We start from the raw sequence: 486 nt of genomic DNA on the forward strand, positions 1-486 counted from the left end.
TCCACCTGCCCCATATCCCAGCTCCCGCCGTTCTGTGCAGCCTGGTCTGTTGAGGGGGGTTGCTGGTTAGAGTTGAGAAGGGCTGGGGGCTCAGTCAGTATGGACGGAAAAGGATGGGCCCCTTTTCCCCTGCAAGGAGGTCTCAGCAGAGCTTCCTGGGAAGACCCGGGCTGTGGACCCCTGCGAGGAGTCCTCCTCTTGAGGCTCCGGTCAGAGACATGTGGGAAAACCCCACTGGGGGGCCCCAGTCTCTTGTGGGCAAAGCTCACCCCCTCAGGAGACCCAGGCCTGGTGTGGGGGCAGGTGCCCCCTCGCGCATCCCCAGAAGCCACTGTGGAGCCTTCATCCCGTCCTGGGGGTGGGACCGAGGGATGCTCCTGGGGGCTGGTCCTGGAGCCGGCCACCCCCCGGCACACGGCCGCCCAGGGCCGGCCAGGTGTGCGCACCCAGCAAAGCTCAGCACCGCCATGTCCATCTATTCCCTCC

General features: G+C 66.0%; 1 protein-coding gene across 1 annotated transcript in view; it reads left to right on the plus strand.

Annotated features, from left to right (window-relative positions):
• Window positions 1-486, plus strand: part of ASMTL (acetylserotonin O-methyltransferase-like) — a 16058-nt gene that overhangs the window by 8474 nt on the left and 7098 nt on the right. The window lies entirely within an intron of this gene.

Source organism: Bison bison, unplaced genomic scaffold, assembly GCF_000754665.1.
Source record: "Bison bison bison isolate TAMUID 2011002044 unplaced genomic scaffold, Bison_UMD1.0 scf7180017859754, whole genome shotgun sequence".
Lineage (NCBI taxonomy): Eukaryota > Metazoa > Chordata > Mammalia > Artiodactyla > Bovidae > Bison > Bison bison.